This window comes from Rhipicephalus microplus, chromosome 4 (assembly GCF_043290135.1).
Source record: "Rhipicephalus microplus isolate Deutch F79 chromosome 4, USDA_Rmic, whole genome shotgun sequence".
NCBI lineage: Eukaryota > Metazoa > Arthropoda > Arachnida > Ixodida > Ixodidae > Rhipicephalus > Rhipicephalus microplus.
The window spans coordinates 73,801,045-73,821,657 of record NC_134703.1 but is presented as its reverse complement, the minus strand read 5'-3'; the positions used below and the strand labels follow the sequence as shown (position 1 = coordinate 73,821,657).

The following is a 20,613-nucleotide window of genomic DNA, read 5'->3' as shown; positions in this document are numbered from 1 at the left end:
CCAGATCTTCAACGAAGATTGCTGAGGTTCTTATGACGTCTCGTGGCAAGTGTTGGATGTTCGATCCCCCTCGCGAGGAAGCTGGGCCATTCTAGATGAGGTGGTGGGAAACTTCTACGCATAATACATTGACAGCGCGGGCACCAAAAAGAAGAGTTTAAAATTAGTGTGTCTGGCTCCGATTCATTTGTCACTACGACGAAGCACAAAGCGTTCGACCATCTAGTATACACGAGAGTGACCGAATTGTGCATTTACCGACGACGCACGCGACTCTAGGCATACCACGAAATAACGAGAACTGATACTATGGCTTAGCACATTGAAGCTCTTCCACGAAGTAAAGGTTAATTTATTCAACCATGTTATGCGAGCAAGTAAATCAAGGTGCATAAAAAAAGTCAGTGGCTGCATCCGCAAAAGTCGACTTTTGTAAGTGCGCTCTCCCATTCCTCAGCCGGCTATTTTTCCGGCATCGTGATTGGCTGAAGTAGTTTCTTACGATTTTTTTTATTTTTTTAGCGGGAGTCGTTTTTGTGTGCAAGGGCCCAGAGGCCTGCGCATGCAGTCGCGTAAATGTTCCAAGAACAGGAACGGAAATTAAACATTTTGCATGCAAGACGGATGATGGTATACCTGCTTATTATTGCAAGAATATCAGAATACATAACCACACGGAACAAGGACACACGAGAAGCCTCTATTTAGTTTGCTCGTGTGTGCATTAGTGCGGCTTCTCGAAGCATCACTTTCGTTCTGCAAAGGCATCAACTAGGCAGCACTTACTGAAATAACAGATAAAAAGTTCGATGGGTTCATGAGAACAGATTCGTTGGGCGTTGAAGACTGAGCGTTATAATGAAATTCGGTAGAAGGAATCGCTCCGTCGCTTTGAACATATATTCATTCATGCTCTTGGTTTAAGATGACGCTTTCTTGAAATTCTGACGCTATAGAGCTGTCGCGCTTGAAAAGGAAAAAAAAGTGACATCTGAATAACTGTGCCGATGTGTTTACGAAGTCAGTACTGGGTTTGTTCCAGTGAATATAGGGTTTGAATGGAAGCTTCACATCAATCTCGACGTGAAGCCAACGCTGTCGAGATTATATAGCTTCAGCCGTGCTATGCAGTTTTTGTAAGCAGGCTTTATGAATCACAGCTGCGATATGTATAAAACGTATAAAAAATAATAATGGGCCAAGGAGAGCCTGCGGGTGAAGCCGTCTTCACAGGACGCGAGCGGAGTATTTTTCCGGGGCGGAATAGCGATAACGTCACGCGTGCTCAACTCAGTGCGGGCGCGAGTGAGTCGAGAAAAGGCCGAAGAAAGATAACACTCCAGACGTACGCAGTCCTTGTGTGGCTGGAGACGAGTTCTAGGTACAGTATTGAACTTTGTCAAATTTTTATCTTGATTTTCGAGCCGGAATTGGGAGAAAACAGGACGCACATTTTTTTTTTTTGGGGGGGGGGCTTACTTCATCTCGACGAATACTTTATTAGTAAGAAGAGAACGAGAGCTTTTTTTCTTTGCTTTTTTAGTAGTCGCTCGGAAATTTCATATTCCAAAATTTTCTTATTCTTTTTTTTCTTCGTAGACCATCAGCACATAAATCTTGTTTTTCGAGTGATATGTTGTCTATACAGATGACGAGTTGCGGTCACTGATTTGTTTTTATACGAGCTGGCTGTCGTTTCATATGTAAGGGGCTCGGAAAAGAAAAAAAAAAGAAATTAGCTAAGGCTTTCAAAGGACATTCTTCTATTTTGTGCACTAACATAAAGGAGTCTGAAATGAGTATCTTCGACTACGTAAGCGTCAATGGGTTATAATAATAATAATAATAATAATAATAATAATAATAATAATAATAATAATAATAATAATAATAATAATAATAATAATAATAATAATAATAATAATAATAATAATAATTCATATTATTATTATTATTATTATTATTATTATTATTATTATTATTATTATTATTATTATTTAGCGTAATTGTTGGGAGCAGCATAGTGGAGAGCTTCGGGATTTTCGATCACCTGGGGTTCTTTAACGTACACCTAAATATGACTACACGAGCCTCAAGGCTTTTCGCCTCCACCGAAAATGCGGCGACCACTGCCAGGATTCGATCCCGAGACCTGCTTAGCATCATAACCAATACACCACCACGGCAGGTAGTGCTAATGGGTCGTATCCGACTTCAGAAGGGCGGAACACTTCTCAAGTTCGTCGTTTTATTTTTACGATAGCGTCACTAAATTTAGGATCAGCTTTCACTTTCGACGAACTTTTCTGAACGACCTTTTACATTGCGTTAAATTTAAGCTGAGCGCCAGAGTGCACTGTGAGAAATGAAAGGGGTCCCTCAATGAGCACCGGAGAATAGAGCGCGATGAAGAATAATACGCGCGGCACGCTCAATAGAGAAATTATGTGCAAACCACATCAAAAAATTCAAAAAGTCAAAATAAAATATTTCGGTAGGCTTAGAATATCTCTTAAAGAGAAGCTCCACAGTACTTTTGTTTCGCGATACGCACAGGCAGCTTTTTTTTTTGTCTATTAGCCAAGAACATATCTCGACCCAAGAGGAAGCTATCTCTGGCGTACTGATAAATACCGGTGAATATCTAAGCAATTTTACCACGCTCGGAGAATGTATACACCCTCCCACACTGTAAACTCAGTAGACATCAGGTGATAACACCACGACTTCTGTAGACGGGTATGTACCGAAATTCCCTGCTCCTTTGTTCGAGTCACCCCGAAATTCAGACAGCAAATGCACGTGCATTATGCAATGACTCAGCCAACTTGGATAATATGCTTTGGCGATGTCCTGCCTTACCGGGAGATGAAAACAACATTTTTTTAAAATTTTTCGAATGCGGTTCTACGTTGCAGCAAACTCGATGAACAGTTAAGTTGTGGGACAGGGCAGAGAGGCTCAGCCTGTCTGTCTCGACGTGGTATAGCGGCCAACTGTGCGACAAGACGCGCCTTAAAGGAACATAATAAAATTTCTCGTCCATCTATCCATCTCCATAATAAGAAAGCCATAGCACGCTAACCGAAGTTGCTCGATTCCCCGTAGTTGCAGAAAGTAGTAATACGTGGGTTCATCTCACAAAGGAACGCACCTAAATCGACGAGCCCCCCCCCCCCCTCCGTGTCACCGTACTCACACTTCGTGCCCGGTACAGACCCGTGCATCCGTCCATTGCGGGCACGTCCATTCCCGTTCGCTCGTTTGTGCGCCGGGCTCTCCTATACCTTGCCACGTAGTCTCGGCGCCTGTCTCGCAAAGCGTTCTTCGGGCGCACGCGTTCATTGCTGCCGCGACCTTGACACTGAACGACGACAGGCTGGCTTTGAGCAACCCAAGCTGGCCGGCTCCCTTGTCCAAGCAGACGCGGCGTGCAGCGGACACTTGAGATGCGTGGAGAAAACGCCTCCTCGGTCGCGCTAGTCACGAGCGAGATGAGCGTCGGACGCCTGCGGGCCTCTACAGATTGCCCGGGGGGAGGGGGGGGAGGGTAGAGTCGAATCGAGATTGCTGGGTGCAGCGTTCCGTGCTGCCGAATTTCTGTCATACCTATTCGCACTGACGTGCCACTCTTCAATTGGAAACTCCGGACGGTCGCCTTATTCCGCTACTCGTCGGTGTAGACCTTCATCTTGGAAGCAAGCTTTTGTAGATGAAATAACTTCGCATTGCACGATCGATCGAATGTGTTTTTTTTCTTGTCTTTCCCCCCTTTTTTTGCAAATCAATCGAATGCGAGCAAGCAATCTGTCCGTACTTTTCGTGATTTTTGGCCTTCCTGTCAGACGCGATTTCGACAAAAGGGACAGTGCACAGGTTGGCATTCATGAAAATAGCTGAGATACAAAACATACAGCTCATATTTGGTCGATTGATTGATTGATTGATATGTGGGGTTTAACGTCCCAAAACCACTGATGATTATGAGAGACGCCGTAGTGGAGGGTTCCGGAAATTTCGACCACGTGGGGTTCTTTAACGTGCACCCAAATCTGAGTACACGGGCCTACAACATTACCGCCTCCATCGGAAATGCAGCCGCCACAGCCGGGATTCGAACCCGCGACCTGCGGGGCAGCAGCCGAGTACCTTAGCCACTAGACCACCACGGCGGGGCTCATATTTGATCGAACTTGTCTTCACGCACCACCGCTATCATAGCATAGTCACGAGTTAGTTATGTATAATTAAACAATAATTCGCCTCGGCTACATCCTTATAGACCACGTGCTTCTTCTGGCTGAGTGGAGGAGCTGTCAACAGCAGCGTTCATCTATAATTGTTGCCTCCCTTCACGACCCTGTTTCATACATTCCGGAATCGTAATCGGGGTATTTTCTCGACTGCATTGCGTACACAATTGCATAATTGACGTTACGGGCATTTCGACTATTACGAAGTTGGGGAGAGCAGACGTCCACACAGTCAACTCGCCTGATTTATAGAGCTCAGAATATTTCATTAGAGCCAGACACTCTGCATTGTCCAGCATACGGACACACAGTTGGCCATTATATATATATATATATATATATATATATATATATATATATATATATATATATATATATATATATATATATATATATATATATATATATATATATATATATATATATATATATATATATATATATATATATATATATATATATATATATATATGTAACGGATGAGACATGGCGTCAGTCAGAGCACCAGTTTATTCTGACCCTTCGTCTTCCTCATCTTCCTTGCCCACATTCACTTGTGAAACGTCACACGTTTCCCCCTCCCCCCGAGAGAGCGTCAACTTATTGGGACAATAGCAGCGACGCAGTTTGTTGACGTGCACAATATCAGTAGTTCTGCTTAACGGAGCTACACATCGGTCGATCTCATAGTTCACAGGAGAGACTCTGCGAAGAATTGTGTAAGGTCCTTCCATGACTGAACTGAGCTTTCCTTTGTTCGGGTGCCAAGGTGTTTCGTAGAGGACCAATTCACCAGGTTGAAGATCTTGTGGTAGGAATTTTTTGTCGTAGATTATCTTGTTCTTCTCATGATAGGCAAGCGTGTTCTTGATTGCACTTTTCCTTGCTTCTTGCACACTCTCCATTGGTGCGTCTAAAATTGTGTCGTATGAAGGAATTCCATACATTAGGTACGATGGTGGATATCGTGTTACTTCATGTGGGGTTCTGTTGTATTCATCGACAACATCCGAAAGATGTTTGACCCAAGACTTCTGTGGCTGCTCATTCATTTTGCACTTTAGCCGGGTTACAATAGTCTTACTTGTACGTTCGTTCATGCCATTACATTGAGGGTGTTGGGAGGATGTGAACAATTGGTGGACACCATTGCGTTTTAGAAACTGCTTGAATTTTCCAGCTGTGAAAGCTGGTCCACGATCAGATAGGAACTTCTTGGGTTTTCCTGCTGCAAAGATGGCGGTGATGCACGAAATGTATGCGTCACAAGTTTCGTTCTTGTGGGGAAACGCCCAGACATACCGCGTAGCGTGGTCGATCGCCAAGTGAATAAACTTCTTTGTCGAGCCATATCCTGAAAAGCCACCTATAGTGTCCATTGCTAAAAGATCGAAGGGTTGTTCTGCAGGTGGTAGTGACTCGAGAGATCCGAATCTCTTGGTTTTCGGCTTCTTGCAACGCTGACATATGTCACAGTGGCGGACGTAGGATGAAACGTCTGTGATGATTTCCGGCCAATAGTAGGATGATGACAACAAGCCCAGAGTTTTCTTTACTCCGACGTGTCCGAACTGACAGTGCGCTTTCTGCAGAAGGCCCAGTCGAAGCTTGAGAGGAACGTACACTTTGCGAATTCCCTTACGTGTCACGATAGTGACCCCGTTTTCCGTTGTGTACTTGCAGCGAGGGTGGTCATCCTGGTAAGTTTGAAGTTCTGGTAATGAAAGGAGTTGAACCATAGGGCTTCGCGAAAATGCGTCCGCCTCGATGTTTTCGCTGCCTTTTTGATGTCGAATGTTAACGTCATACATCGACAGCTTCAAAGACCATCGAAAGAGCCGGCCATGTGGGTTTTTTATGTTTCTGAGCCATTGTAAAGCAGCATGATCGGTGACAACAGTGAATGGTCGTCCATGTAAGTAGCAGTGCCACTTGTCAACAGCGTCAATTATAGCGAGGCATTCGAGCTCTGTAATGGCATAATTTAATTCGTGCGCGAGTAGCTTACGCGAGTGATAGGCAACAGGGTGTTCTTTACCATCATGATCTCTTTGCTTCAGAACTGCACCTACGCCTACGTTAGATGCGTCGCAATAAAGAATGCATGGTTTCTCGCAAGAAAAAATTCGTAAAATGGGTTCTTTGGTCAGACAGTTTTTCATGTTCTCAAAGGCTTGTTCACATGAGGAATCCCATTCCCATGGTGTGTCCTTCTTCAACAGCTTCGTAAGTGGGAAAACTATGTCACTGAAGTGCGGTATAAACTGGCGGTAAACGTTGGTGGTGCCTAAAAAACGCTGAAGCTCTTTCGGAGATTTCGGTCTTGGGAATCGCAAAACAGCTTCTATGTTTCTTCGTATAGGCGACACTGTACCGTGCGACACTCTGTGACCCAGATATTCAATAGAATCTTGGGCAAAATGGCATTTCTTCAATTTAAGTTTTATATTCTCCATTTTTAGGGCATGCAAGAGAGCTTGGAGGTGCTGTAGGTGCTCAGTAAATGTGTCGGAGAAGACTACGATATCATCAAAATAATTAACGACATTCTTTAAGTTATGTTTTCTGATAACTGATTTCACAGCTCTTTCGAATGTAGCAGGAGCATTTCTCAAACTTCATTGATACAGGTAATAGTCGCTCCTGTATCCAGAGTTGCGTTTACCATGTGTCCGTTCACAAGTGCACCAAAACGTATTAATGAGCCTTTGGGCCGCCCTCTTCGTTTCCCTGGTTGTCAGTTAGAGCAGACACCATTTCACGACGAGGGCACTCATTGTGCCAGTGAAACTGATTCGGCAAACCAGCAGATGCACAATGTCGGCACTCACTGTGAGGGGTGCGCATCAATCCTGTAGGGAGCCATGGTCGCGTAGAATGAGGCTCTCGACGCATGAGCTGCCGTTTTGACGAGTGTTGGGAAGCATCTCTGTGGACAGAGTCTTCCGCTTGAAGCGCAGCAGCAAGCCACTTGGCTGGGGTGGTGAGCGTCAATACAGCAAGGCGCCTTTCGATCTCTTCAGGGACACCATCAGTCAATCCTGATACTATGTGAACGTCTTTTAAGTCTGCTAGGCGACCAAGGTGTGTCTTCTCTTCGTAGTAGTGCCTGATGCGCTGTTCTCTTTTGAGCCTGCAGTGTATGAATTGGCGGAAAGGGTCGCTAACAGGTGCAGAAAATCGTGATATTATGCTTGTTTTGATGCCTTCCCACGTATCTTCTGTGTCGAAAATTTCGGTGAGGTACCAGCGGAAGGCCTCACCTTCCAGGTACTCGCTGATGCAGTCGATGCGATCTCGTTCGGACCAGCTGACGTTGCTCGCCTTCGTTTCGAAGAGGTGCAACCACTTGTCAACGGGGACGTCGTCTTCAGCTCCGGTGTATTTCGGCAGGCTGATCATCTTCTTTGGTGGGCTCATGATGTTGCTGCGGTAGATCCTGTCGACTTAGTGTAACGGATGAGACATGGCGTCAGTCAGAGCACCAGTTTATTCTGACCCTTCGTCTTCCTCATCTTCCTTGCCCACATTCACTTGTGAAACGTCACACGTATATATATATATATATATATATATATATATATATATATATATATATATATATATATATATATATATATATATATATATATATATATATATATATATACGGCTAACGAAGTGACCCTGGTCGTCTTATGCGTCACTGCGAAAAAGATCCTCTTTGTGACACTTCTTCGTTATTCTTACACACACACACACACATACACACACACACACACACACACACACACACACACACACACACACACACAGCGCGCTGATCACAAGGTTTCACGCGCAGCGCTTCACCGCACGCAATCTGTCTTGATTAACATGTGCCGTAGAGTAATGCCTCGCCGCTAATTCGTAATCGCTTGACGCCGCTAGTTTCTAATTTTCGCAACCTGGCTGCAAACGCCAGAAAGAGACAGCGGACGAGTTCGTTTTTCAAGCTGCCAAGCGACTAGTGTACGTGACATTGCAGCGCAGTGCACATACACTGCAATCTGCTGGCCTATAGTTAGTTCCCTGCGCGTTTTTCTTTGTGTATTTAAGGCGCATTTACTGTATAGGCTTGCACAATTTCTTGGCTATGCTCCAGCTAGCACATGTTACCGAAAACGAAAACGTCGAAACAGCATTCAAACGAAAAGGGTAGAGAATGCCCATGGCAACAGTGGACCGAAAACCCGTGCAATAAAGCAACATGCTTCCTGTCGAACTATTAGACTTGAAAAAACGATGCCTTGCGAAGTGACCTACGCATGCGCAACGCTTCTCTCCTATGACGAAAACTCCACAGGAAAAGATCACACAGAAAGAAGAAACCAGGGTGGGCGTTGAGGAAACGCCCATAGCAACCTTCGCTCACGTTGCAGAGAAACACGAGAGACGAAAGGAAAAACGTAGTCTGCAGACATACAAGAACTAAGAACTTTCCGCGGAGGTATTTTCTCTTTTTTTTTGTCTTGCAATCTTCTTTCTTTGTCAACGTTTCGTTCAGAACCGACGGTTAGATGTGAACCCCCCTTCACTGCTTCCTCCATGGTGTTTTCCCCTCTCAGCGGTCTCGATCAGGAGTGCACCCAGAAACCTTTTTTGGGGGGATGGGGGGAGGGAGCAGGTGTATGTTTGTGCGTGAGCTTGCATGTTACTGTACATATACGCACGCGAAACGTGAAAATTTTCGGAAAGGGCGGGCGGTGAATCCCCCAAATCCTACCCCGTGGCTCCATAACCATATATACCGTCTGCCCCAAACTGCCGGTGCACTCTCCATCACTTCAAAGAACGGAAGCCTCTCCCCTCTTTCTTTGATCTCTTCGAAGCGAGCCATGTTATGATGGCGATCGGCTACCTGGACCAAGCGCACTTAGCGCGCTTTTTTTATTATTGTTATTATCTGTTTATCGTTGCTATATACATCTGCACTTCCTCACGCTCGCTGTCTCCGAGCCGGCGATGCGAGAAGGAAAAGCGCACCCGCCGGGAGGGAAACGGACCGGGCGTCTATCGTAAACAAGTGCGCCAACACAAACAGCTGGCGTGTTCGGACCCACGGCTCTGGTCCGATCTCGCCCACTCGTCCTTTCTTTTCGAAGTCCTTCCCTCTCTTTCGCCCTCTCTTTAGTCAGTCCTGCTCCTCCCTTTTACGAGCACAGATCCCCTTTTTTTTACCGGAGCTGCAGAAGTGGCTCTCCCGCCTCGAAGTTCGCTGGGTCACACAGCGCGAACAATGCACCTCGCAGAGTGATGGCGCTGCCGTCGGCGCACGTGCAGATCACGTGGACACTACGTGAACGGAAGGGAGTCGGACATATGGAACCACAGTTTCAAATATATGTATATAAAACTCTCCCCCCCCCCCCCACCTGACGCAACAAACCCTCGCTGTGGTTCGCTATATAACACGTATACAATCAGACGGTACATTTTACCGATGTATTTCGTTCAACATACCTTATCGTTTTCGTGACTACTGTTGGTGCATTACGCTTTATTAACTCGGCCGTATGCAGCTCCAAGACATGCTGCTACAGCATGCGGTTCGCGAGGGCAATCTACGACCACGCTCAAGGTCGGCTCCATAGTGCAGGCCAATATGGAACTAATTTTATTCTTCACTTCAAACTCTTCTATTCGCGTTAAAAATGCCTGACTCTACATGGATTCCGGAAGAAAGTACGCCTATACTCTTGTTACATTTGCGAAGGGTGCAGAAATACAATGATTTTTTCTTGCTTTCTCTATTCTGTTTTTAGTATTGCTCTGAACATATTTTTTTCTGATGTTAGACGTATTATGAGAGCACACGCATGAATGTGTGGCTTCTACACATGTAAAAACGAAGGTTAATTAATGGCGTGAAACTTGTATAAACGTACGACACATTTGAAATACTATTGCAATGTAATAATCGTGTCATAATCGTAAAGTGTTACTTTTGTGATTTTTTTTTAAATTTCGAATCATTCTTGTTCTTTTTTTCTAACATGCTCTTTTTTAGCAAGTGTACTTACTTGACTCAATACCAACTGGCTCCAGACTAGAGATTCAGATACATTAGCTACAGCTTTTTCTTTATATATAATTCTATCTGAATGAAAAGACGAAGAAAGAGAGATAATAAAACGAACTTTATTATATAGAGTGTTTCTTCGGAGCGCTTTATGTTGGCAATACTGCTCGATCTCTCCCTCTTGTTTCAGCGCTACTTGTCAACTTCCCTACTGCGTGATATCAAAGATATCGAAACGGGCATTGTCGCCTTCACAACATATCCCAACCATTTTATCTTTGTTTTATCTCTTCCACCAGTGCGTCGTACACGGCGAAGAAAACGAGATAACAAAACCAGCAAAAGATGAAAGATACTCGAGGAAATAAACTGTGAGTACAGCGTTCAGTAATTTTCAATAGACATATTCATCTTTTGTCTAACTCCATTTTTTCGTTGTTGCTGTTTTTCATGATGATGATGTACATGATGACGGAAGATGGTATGGTACGCCGAGCGCGAAGCAGGCACTCGAAATTATTAAGTTGTAGAAGAAAAACGATTAGCACACTTTACACTAAATCGAGCAAGGTTGGATCGCAGCAGAGCTGGTGGATACCTATAGCTGGTCATGGCTTGGCTTGGCTTATACATTCTCAGCTGTCTCTTTGTCAACCCTCCCTATACTATACTATACTATACTATACTATACTATACTATACTATACTATACTATACTATACTATACTATAGACGGCTACCCTAGCTACTTTGTGTATGTGTGTGTTTACCTCTTTCTTTTTCTCTTTATTTCTCTTTCCATCTTTCTCTCGCTTTCTTCAATTTCTTAATCACTATTTTTCTCTTTCTCTTGCGATGTGTCTATTTGTACTCGTTCTCCTCTTCTCCTCTCCCTCTTCCTGATCCTCACATTTGTCCTCCTCATCCTCATATCCCAGACACCTCCGGTCCACACACATACTCCCGGGTGTACTAAGCTATACAAGCCTCTACGCTCTGCTCTTCCAGCGTGCCTGGATGTCCGAGTGGTTGGGGCGCTCGCCTTCCGATCGTGAGGGCGCGATTGGGTGGGTGTGCGCCAATTCGTGATTACGATAATTTTCTCGCAACGACACACCGCAAACCACGACGATAATAGCTATGCTGTAATTTAAACGGAGCAACGTGATTCGGGCACGAGTAAGCACTTTACAATGCTGCGTTGTAGGCTCTCATGACCAGGTGATCTGAACAGCTAAGCACATGTCCTCCATTCCTGGAATCCGTAGTTTCAACCAGTGCATCAGTATGAGAGTGCGCAACGCAAAGGGCGCGGGAACGGTAAATGAATCATGATCGTGCGCTATGATAAATTACTAGTCGGTATCATCAAGTACGGCTAACGTTGACGAAACTGAGGTTGATAATAATATACGGGGGTTTACGTCCCAGAACGACGATATTATGATTATGAGAGACGCCGTAGTGGAGAGATCTGTAAATTTTGACCATTTGGTGTTGTTTAACGTACGCTGACATCTCGTTGTACAAGGGCCTCTGCCCTTTCGCCTCCATAGAAATGCGACCGCTACGTTTACCAACCTAACGTAACGAAGAATTTGACAGCACGCGGCATTGAACGTACGGAGGTCACCCGAGTCCGGGATGTATACTTATCGACGCTGACCACATGCATCAGAGTATACAACTGAACTTACAGACAACGGAGCTTGCACACGAAAAACGGGTCGTTATCTCGAAAGCACTCTATTGGGTTGGATATATATTACGCAAAAAAGGCACAGATTATGAGGAAGGGCCACTACAGCCTCTGTTATCTATCAGGCGAGTATCCTTCAGACGTTATCTTCGCAACTTAGCCAACGCTACGGAGCAGTATAGGCGTCAATACGCAAGTGTCGCAAACTGTGCGAGCAATGCAACGTTAAACGAAAAAGCAGCCTCCAATGTGGACGCCCAGTCAGCGCCGCCGAATAGCATGGTGCTATTTGCTGCGTAGTTCATGTTTGGCGGATAGCTGCGAGGCGAAAGAGAGTGGTCTTGATCTAATTAATCGTGCATATGTTTGCCGGCTACATGCCACACGCACCATGCTGAGAGATGGATGCGATGAAATAGCACGCGCAGTTGACCTCCCAAATGGCAACCAGCAGGAATCAAACCGGAAAACACAACATACAAGTTAATGTATGACATGCAGACGAGCGTCTGCAAGGAAGCTTATGAGCGCTTTCGTTTAGCCAAATGCACGCTCAGCGTTGTTCGTTGGGTATTCAGTTAGCGAGTGACAGTCGTTTATAAATATTCGCTGCGATGATTTACGTGTTTTTGTTTTTTTCTAATATGAGTGGTGAATAGCCCGCAAGCACCACAACTGAGCAATACCTCTCGCGAACTGGCCATGTTAATGGTTGAATTTCGCGTGGTTAGGTGTTTTGCTTAATTACTGGTATCATGACTTCATGACACACGGGGAACTGAGGTGACCCTAAAAGGTAACTGTTAAATATTCTTCACGAATGAAGTGGCTTTTTTTTTTTATGGGTACGTGCCTCATTTAGGCGCCTTTTGCTGTCAGAGCCCGTCAATTGAAAACATGCTTTTGCACGATGGTGTTCGCTTGAGCTACAATTCATTATGGAAGCCTCGAGCTGGGACTGTTACCAGAAGTAACGTCACATTTACCAGTGCATATTAAATGAGGCTTCTAGACCCTTCATAAAGCAAGAGAAAGAGAAGTTTATTGTGGTGAAAAAGTTTTGAGGTCATCCTGAATAAAAGTTTTGACCAGCTACCCAGAAATGGGGAAAGGAAATACAACTATGTTAAAAAGAACGACGGAGGAGCGTTTACAACGGGGTCAGGTATGGCGGTGACTCATTAGTTAACCATTGATCAGTTTGTTTTTTATTACATGAACACAATCACCGAAGTCTTATGTCAACGCTACTACATAACCCTAGGACATCTTAGAAGTGTGGCAGCTTGGGCTAGTTCGTATGGCATGACGATAGTTATAGCGCGAGAACAAAACGACGATACAGAGACAAGAAGGACTCGTGTCTTTCGTGTCCTTCTTGTCTCTGTGTCGTCGTTTTGTTCTCGCGCTATAACTATCGTCCTAGGACATCGTTTCGCAGAACGCTCACCTGGTAGGTTACTGCAATGGTTCATTGTTTTAGAACAGCCTAATGATCCAAGTGCATCAAGCTGTAATTCGTCATCATTACAGTGCTTTACAGAAGGTTTACGTTCTGTCCCTGAACTATAAACATTAATTTTATGGCCACTGATTTGGTTTCACATTGCAGTACTCTGACAGCCAAAATGAAGGAGGCAAATACTGTGCTCAACCAGAGCTATCCGAATGGTTCCTATGTCGGTAGAGTTTTCGAGAACCGTAGTTGAGAGTATGAGAAGCGTTGCAACTACGCGCCGAGCTCGCCACCCCATGACAACAGGCAGCAGCATCAGTAACAGTAACGTGGCCGAAAACTAATGTGTCTCCACGCACGTATTCTGAAGCAACGCGCAGTTTGCTAGCACGTCTCCATATTCCCTTATTTATTTGTCATCGTCGGGCACTTTCTTTTCCATCCGGCTCTATGAGCGTGCGGGAACAGCTGTTGTTGTTTCGCGGCTCCATGCACAGCTCGGCGAGCCGAGAGGAGGAATACGGCACGGTGCCTCGAGAGCCTGCCTCTCCCCCCAAGTACGAAGTGAAGAGAGAGAGAAGGAAACAAATACTAAAGAAGCGAAAACCCGGAGCCCGAGTCATGCATGCAGCCAGGCGCGTCAGCGCACTGCTGTTACTAGGGCCCTGTCACGTGGCTCCAATTCCTTCTTTGCTTATTGTGAGATCACTTCCGGTTTCCTCCTCCACTTTTACCGACGCCCTTGCCGCGTTTCTAACGCCACCTAGCGTCTGTCGAAAGCGCAGGCAGCTGCAGCGGTGGCATCCCGTCAGTCGGTCTTCGCCGCGCCGCAAAAGCGGTCGGACGTCGCTGTGCGATGACTGTGTCAAGAGGCGAAGCTGTCGCGGAAGGCTCACCATGTGCATAAATGATTGCGAAGACAGTAGAACAGACTTCACCGTTTTATATGTGCTTTCTTTCATGTTGTTTGTTTTCAGTTTACTTTCTTGTCCTGTCGAACACTTTTTTTCTATCTGCTATGGTAGCTTAGTCAATGTAGCGGTGTGCCATTATGCGCGAGCATGCGGATTCGTTTCCCCGCCATGATAGCGCCATTAACGCCCCGACTATTTAATTTTACGTAGGCGTTACTAAATCCCGGATGGTGAAAATTCTTACGAAAATTCCCGCGACACTGTGCTTCACAATCATATTTTGATTTGTGAACGAAAACCACGAGAAACCAAAAAAAATATTGCCCTTTTTTTTCCTTCTTCAAGTATTTTTGAAGAAGCATCAAAGGCGCCATTCCCAAGTGTCATAGCCATGTGTAAAGAAAGTCTGAGCGTTTATTCAGTGCTTTGATTACCCGGCTTATCGCCGGCGGAGCTGTTGGAGCTGCAAACTTGAGTCCATTAAGACCACAATCTTAGAGACACATAAATCATTTATCATTACGTCTTCTCCTCATTATCATGCATGCAACTTTAAACATTGGCTGCGCGTCAATCCTTATCTTTTTTTTAATGGTCACTGCTACGTGAGTGAGGTTGTCCGAATACAGCGAAGGCTTCCTGAATAGATACGATCGCTTATTTTACGTGTGTTATTGAATTTCATAATTCGTGACGGTAGATTAGCACTTCAAATTTTATTCATTTTGGTTTTTGTTAAGAGCAGGCTCGTGCAGGAAAATTGCCGTGTCGGCAATTGTCATCGCATCCAACTGTGTCGGCTGTTTGCTGCGATGACAACCTCCATCGCCCCCCCCCCTCTATTTTTTTTAAATTTCCTTGGCAACAATTTTCTTTATTAACCCTATACAATTTCTTGTGAAATCTGCGGGATCGCGGACTAATAAATGTTCGCTCCCTTCAACCTAACTTCAGTTCGACGCCCTCCCTCCACCGGCGCATGCAGGTGAGTCAGTGCCATTTGCGAGCTTTGCACGCATATAATGGGTGATAATAGATCGCACCCCACTAACCTCGAGCTACACGCTACGCATTGTGACTCGTACTCTAAATATCGCATCATTGTGAAAGTGGGTACAATGGAAATTTGTGTGTGTGTGTGTGTGTGTGTGTGTGTGTGTGTGTGTGTGTGTGTGTGTGTGTGTGTGTGTGTCAGCGAACTACAAGTGCCAAATGTGAACTATGAAGCGTGAGTAAGTGTACAGGTGCTGAGTTAGTGAGCTCTGCAATGCCACATATTCTCTAATGAATGTCAAAAAAGAGGATCTGGGGTGAGGGTGGCGGGAAAGCACTGCTTTCCTACGACTACAGGCAACTCTCTCTTTTCTCGTCTATGACTTGCAGCAGCACAAATGTTTTCATCTACGTCGTTAGAATGGGCAGAGGTCCAGTGAAGTATGTGAGTAAAAAATTAGGGCACCCCGAAGCTTTGCCTTAGAAGTTTGCCGCGATCACTGTGTGCACGCACACGCACGCACGTAGACACACCCGCGCGCGCACACACACACACTATGGCCCTCCCAATCAATAGCCTACTTGCGCTCCTCAGCGGAGACGTTAACTGTGTTGTAGGAAGGAAAGCCAAAGTTCAAACTCCCTCCGGCTCCTATACTTGTCTGCATATATACCGGAACTTTCACTCACTGCCAACGCTGCTCCCAAATAAAGGCAGTGTGTTTCTAAGAACCCCGGGACTTAGCGAAATGCGTGTGGATAGGTATTCTTTTGACCTCATCGTTTTCTGCTTTCACCCCATGACTACATACCACTAACCTGCCCTATAAGAAAAGCTTTTATAAGGTTATAAAACTGCCAACCAACGCCATCCGCTGGGTAAGCGTGTCGGCAGAGAAGTAATTTCCGCACGTTTGTTGAAGAGAAAGCTGCGCGAGAAGGTTTCTAGCGGAGGATGATTCTTCACGAGACAGTGCTGTTGCCGGCTGCATCTTTTGAGTGTACTCTCATGCAAAGGGACAAAAACTGTCAAACACCACGTTGTACAAAGACAGAAGCTTCAAAGGGAAATCGCAAAGAACCCCAGGTGGTCTATATTTCCGGGACCTTCCACTATGGCGGTTTTGGGACGTTAAAGCTCACATATCAATCAATCAAACGAAATTCGCACTGGTTCATCAGAAATAAACCGTCCTATAGTTTAAGAAACATTTTTGTCGACTGCGGAGCACTCTTCACGATAAATTCATCTGAATTCTTGTAGAACCTTGAGCTTTCTATAAGCGGGTAGACAACTTTTCCCTTCCTCGAACCTCCCGCTACCTTGACCGCTTCCGCAAAACTGATTCGTCATACGTCCCTGTACTTAAATGCCCCCGACATGACCCCATGAACTACCATTCCATTCTCTTGTCGTAGAGGAACCAAAACAGAGCTTTCTCTTGACGTTTACCTTACAAGAAACAAGCAGGATATGCGCCGACAGCAGAAAAATCTATGCAGAAATTTACGCCGAACGTTATCACGTTGTGCTAACGTGCGTACATTCTCTTTAGCAAAGTGAACGCATATTGTTCGTCCCCTACACGAAGCCGTACATGTCCAACCATGCTTGACAGCGAACTAGGTGAATCACAAAGTGAACGATACATAAATTTAAGGCAAAGGTGTGCAGCTCCGTTTCGCCAGATCAAGCCCTTGCTTCGCAACGGTTGGACCGCGCATTTAAACTGCACATAACTGCATGCAATGCAGTTGAGAAGAACGCATGCAGGAAAGGCGCGTTACAGTATATACGTGTGCTGACAGCGCCTTGCCTTTGCTAACGCACGCAGTCTGTTCGTATACGGTCGCATGACCAACAGTCGCTATGCATCCGCAGCTCGTATAGTATACCTGCTGTCGCTACGGTGGCGCTCGAAAGGCGCAACCTCGGGCGTTACACGTGAACATCACGCCGGCGCGCAGTCGCTCGCTGGCGCTGAACCGAAGTCGGCTAATTGCGCTTTCCAACGTTCCGCCCAATACGCGCGCGCATGCCCGGGCATCTCTCGCGAGGCCTTCTGATGCAATGTCGCGTCGCCTTAATGAACGCACAGCCGACACGACCACGCATAACAAAACGGGTGTCCCATAGAAGAGGGCGTGAGGCGAGCAAACAAGCCGCTCCTGTGGAATAACATACCATCATTATCATTCTGTCTTTGCCGCGTTCACATTGACACTCCCCTCATAATCTCCCCCGACGCGGTTGAAGTGGTTTGTGTTGCAATATAAAGAGAAAAAAAGAGGGACGGGCTAAAGGGGGTTGACCGAGTGCGGAGATCAGGCAACGCCATCGAAGGGGTTACGGCGCGATCTCTCACGAGATTTGCACGAATGCAAATGACGGGCGACTCGATGTCGCACGGTGGTGTTTCGCGATCGACGAGACTGACGCAATTCCCGTACCGCGTCTGGTAAGCATGTCGTAGTGGCGTGCTCGTCATGCGTAAGAACAGTATAGCCCGGGTTCTCTTATTTTATGTCTTATTTGCTCTCTTGGCACGCGTGCGTGCAATGCTATAGCGTTGTGCACGATGCAAGAGGCGCCCCATATCGGAAAGCTGCTGACATTGAAGAGAGAAGGGTACTAGGTGAAGAGTCTGATAAGACAGCTCGTTGAAAGGCTCAATGTATACTTGATAGATGAGGTCGGCACTTTCTGACCCTCCTAATCTCGGCGCGGTTTATTTCACGCGAAGACTGCAATGGAGAGGGGACAGCTGGAAGCGGGAGTGCATTGTTATAAGTACCACAAATTCAACGACACTGACGCAGCATTGCGGAAGATTGCAGAGGCGCCTAAAATAATTGTAAAAATTAACTCGATCTATGCAAGCATCTGGTTACTACGAAGAATTCAACGCTGTTTGAGAGAAGCAGGAGTGTTGAAGCAGGAAGCTGAAACCAATGCGCTAAGAAAAACAAAATAATAAATATGAGACGATATGCGACATGCTAGTACTTCAATACGCATTGTGCCTCTTGCGCATCTATTACACATACGGCATATGTGTAATTACAATGTAGAATTAAGAAATGACGGGAAATTTAGATCTGTGAAAAATATTTTTGTGTGAAGGAATATGAGTTTTCCTTGTGGAAAGACAGAAGGAAGCCAGGGACGTTAAGCAAGTACATACTTGTATGGCTGCAAAATGCGTGCTTGTACGTGCTTTGGGAGTGGGGAGAGCGGCATTAATGAATAGGATGTAGAAAATGAGAGAAGAGGACGAAAACTTGATAACAAAGATGGGGTATAGTCAATGTAGAGACACATAGAATGCAAACACAGACCAGCAGTTCAAAGTGTTTGTGAGGTCCGGTCTACTACGGGAAGATGGTTGCTGTATGCAAGCACGAGGCTACTGATTATGCGAGCACGATCTATAGCCTCGTGCTCGTATAATCAGTACTCCCCGGGTCGCAAGAACTGACATCCTCCGAAAATTGTGTTCCGTCGTGTCGGCGTAGTACAGCGTCCATGGTACATCATTGAAACGTCAGATAATAAAAAAGCAGGCAACTTAAACAGCCTTGCTTCGATTCTCGTCGACGGGGGCGATCGCTTTGACGACAACGAAATTACAAAAAAAGAGAGAAAAGCATGAAGCTTTCACTAACCCGGCTTTGAACAGCGAAACTGGACGATCAAGATTGATTGATTGATATGTGGGGTTTAACGTCCCAAAACCACTATATGATTATGAGAGACGCCATAGTGGAGGGCTCCGGAAATTTCGACCACCTGGGGTTCTTTAACGTGCACCCAAATCTGAGCACACGGGCCTACAACATTTCCGCCTCCATCGGAAATGCAGCCGCCGCAGCCGGGAATCGAACCCGCGACCTGCGGGTCAGCAGCCGAGTACCTTAGCCACTAGACCACCGCGGCGGGGCGGACGATCAAGAAGAGTAATCCGGTTGCTTATAGGTCGTTGTTAGGCTTTAGCTGGGTATAATGTAGTAGAAGAGAAAGTTTGGCTGTAGTTGGTGGTTCAGCGCCTGTGTCGTCCCTTCTTCGGTCCTTGTCTCTATTTTCGCGCTGTTTTTACGTCTCAATTAAGTATAAGTGATTCAGGCTGGTTCAATGTTGCTGCTGGGTCGTTGCTAAGCTTTAGCCTATTGATGCTATAGGCTGTATACCTACGTCGATTCTCAGCACAGGGAGGTTCGACAATCACATACACGACACGGACGTTCAAACTGAAAGAGACGGAAACTCGCACAGAAACCAAGGGCTCGCACCTCTCACGCAAGACTCGGACCTATCCGCATGTTAAAAAACCCCGGTGGTCGAAAATAACACTGTGCCTTCTACTGTGCTCCTGAGCGTCTCGTAGTCAAATCGTGGTTTTCTGGATCTAAACACCCGATATTAGCGTCATTATTATTATGAGAAACATTGCGGGAGAAGCTTCATCAGATCACGGGACAAAAGTGATCCATTCTTTGGTTTCATCTCCCTGTAGAGTTTCCAACGCAGGGTATTACAACGCTGAAGTCTACTCAGCATCTCAGGACAAAAAAGTGTGTCCCGCGTTTCTATATACAGGAAATTGCTGGACTCTCTCGAACGCGCGATTAACAACCGGAAAACAGGCTGGAGACCTTTTTGCGACGTGTGCATCTCGCTGAGTGCAGATCTCGGTACTGTTCAAACAAACCAGGATGCTGTCGTAGTTCTCCTATCTGGCGCGGTATCAGCACTTTATCTATGACATATACCGCAGTGAAAGGCGTGAAGTTGAGCCACGAAGGCCTTGCGCTATCTTCCGGGTGTTACCTTCGCATCTCTCTTATCTCATTCTTCGAAAAACTACTATCAGATAGCTCGACATTTGTTGACGCCACCTACTACTGGGACGTACAGCAGGAATCGTCTTTGAGCTGCCTCTGGCATTGCGTATGTCTGCAGAGAGTCGTTACGTGTCATATCACGCAGCCAAATGATAATTGATATCGCTTGACACTACTCGTAACAGGTCTTTGTTAATACAACTGCGTCTCGCAATATGAATATTAACACGCGTTTTTTCTTGACTCGCACTGGTTTATGGATGCCATTCTGACCTATTACGTTTCATAGCACTAGCGGCAACGGATGCGTTAACTCTTTAACTATCTGATCACACCGAAGCAGTCGTCCAGCGTTACGTTCAATGAACTGTTCGACGCGCGGCAACCACCGCAGTTTGTTATAATATATTGAACCTC

General features: G+C 45.6%; 1 protein-coding gene and 1 long non-coding RNA gene across 5 annotated transcripts in view; one reads left to right on the top strand and one right to left on the bottom strand.

Annotated features, from left to right (window-relative positions):
- Positions 1 to 20,613, bottom strand: part of LOC119172118 (uncharacterized) — a 144,844-nt gene that overhangs the window by 67,710 nt on the left and 56,521 nt on the right. The window lies entirely within an intron of this gene.
- Positions 1 to 20,613, top strand: part of LOC142814308 (uncharacterized) — a 71,447-nt gene that overhangs the window by 3,156 nt on the left and 47,678 nt on the right. Inside the window, exon 2 of the long non-coding RNA XR_012894915.1 lies at positions 10,593 to 10,664. This is a non-coding gene — a long non-coding RNA (uncharacterized LOC142814308). The remainder of the gene's footprint in view (positions 1 to 10,592; positions 10,665 to 20,613) is intronic.